This window comes from Pteropus vampyrus, unplaced genomic scaffold (assembly GCF_000151845.1).
Source record: "Pteropus vampyrus isolate Shadow unplaced genomic scaffold, Pvam_2.0 Scaffold69, whole genome shotgun sequence".
Classification (NCBI taxonomy): domain Eukaryota; kingdom Metazoa; phylum Chordata; class Mammalia; order Chiroptera; family Pteropodidae; genus Pteropus; species Pteropus vampyrus.
In genome coordinates this window covers 682795-684610 of record NW_011888850.1, presented here as the reverse complement: position 1 = coordinate 684610, position 1816 = coordinate 682795, and the positions used below count along the sequence as shown (strand labels likewise).

Here is a 1816-nt window from a genome sequence, read left to right as displayed (position 1 = left end):
AAACTGGTCCATGAGGTGGAGCAAGCGAGAAGGGAGACAACCTCTCCTTCCCCCACCCCTTCTTGCCATGGGGTGGGCCAGAGCCGGGGGATGGGAGGAACTACAATAAATTTTGGAGTTTTGCTAATATACTGGGTACTAAATGCAATCAGTGTTTTGTCGTTGTCGTTGTTTGTTATTCAAGAGTAACCGGACGAGCTGTGAGATGGTCTGGAGTTTTCATGCAGGTGCTGTGGAGTGCAAGTTCAGAGGACTAGTTTCAGGGGCTGGAGGGGGGAAAGAACAACGTTGCTCTCTGTTTCCACCTTTACAGGTTTCGCTTTATTTGCTGAGTCAGTTCTGTATTAAATAAAGAGGTGTCACTTGCGGAGACGTATGTGTACCTTCCGGATCCCATCCCCTCTCGTCTCCTCAAGGATGTCAGCCCCGCAGTCACCTCCTTCCTCTTGTGCATCGCTGACTTCTCCGTCTCCTCTGGACCTTCCCCAACAGCATAGAGAAATGACTTAATGTAATGCATCTAAAAAAAAAAAAAAAAGATCTCATATCCCCTTTAGTGATTGCTCTGTGCCTTGTTTCCCGTCACTGAAAAATTCTTTGAAAGAGTTAGCTAACTTCATGGTCTGTGTTTCATCTCTCGTTCTGTCCTCAGCCCACTCCGATGAGTTTTCATCTCCACCACACCACTGAATGGGCTCCAAACAGGGTCAATGGTTCCCTCTTGGCATCTTTTTTGGTTTCTCAGTTGCACTCGATATGGTTGACCAGTTCCTCTTTCTTGAGATGTTCTCCCCTTGGTTTCTGTATCACATATTTATCTGGCCTCTTCTCATCTCTGTTCAAATTCTTTTCCTAAAACACTTTATCCATTCCTGGGGCTTTATCGGACAGTGCAGATGGAAAATATATCCATCCCTGCAGAAAGTTTTATTTGCCGATACTGGTCTAAAAGGAGAAAACAAAATCTTATTACTAAGTAAAGCAGATTTTAATCAGACTCGACAAAATAAAGAGAAAAAACAGTTCCATGTGCACAGACACACACACACATACGTGTGTGCGTGTGTGTGTGTGTGTGTGTGTGTGTGTGCATTTAGGAAAAACATTTTTGTGGTTCTAAATGATGGAAAATCCAACCCAAATCATCATAAGAGAAAAAAGTATTGGCTAATATATGCTGAAAAGTTAAAAGGTACAGGGAGCTTTTGGAGTAGCTTAATTCAGGGTTTAGCCAATATCCCAGAATCCTCAGGTCAACTCAGATCAGCTCAGGTAAGCTCCTTTCCTTCATAGCAGATGTATTGATTTCTGCTCATTAATATTTCTATTCTTTAATGCCATTATAGTCAGAGAATCTATTCTATATGATTTGAATCCCTTGAAAAAAAAAATTTAAGTATTCCCTTAAGGTCAGTATAGAGTGTGTTTTGTCAATGTCTACTATTAACAAGATCACATCAGCTCTCTTTTGGTTAGTGTCTGCATGGTAAATCATCTACCAGCCTTTCACGCTCACTCTTTCTGTATCTCTATATCTAAGGTGATTCTATTGTCGATAGTGTAGAGTTGGAGTTTCTAAAAAATTTATTCAACCTAATAAACTTTTAAAATTATTTTTGATTAGCTTATTTATAGTAAGTGGAATAGCTGATACAGTTGGATTTAAGTTCACCATTTTACTATTTTTTATTTATTCATCTGTTCTTGTTCATTTATTCTTTCTTTGGGGTTGATCAAGTGTATCCTATTATTTCATTTCTCTATATCATTAATAGATGGTTCATGATAAATTGTATTTTTTATGATTTCTTTCAAG

The 1816-nt window shown here is 39.2% G+C and overlaps 1 protein-coding gene across 10 annotated transcripts in view; it reads left to right on the top strand.

Annotated features, from left to right (window-relative positions):
- Nucleotides 1-1816, top strand: part of RAPGEF5 (Rap guanine nucleotide exchange factor 5) — a 416073-nt gene that overhangs the window by 40489 nt on the left and 373768 nt on the right. The gene's annotated exons all lie outside the window — the stretch shown is intronic.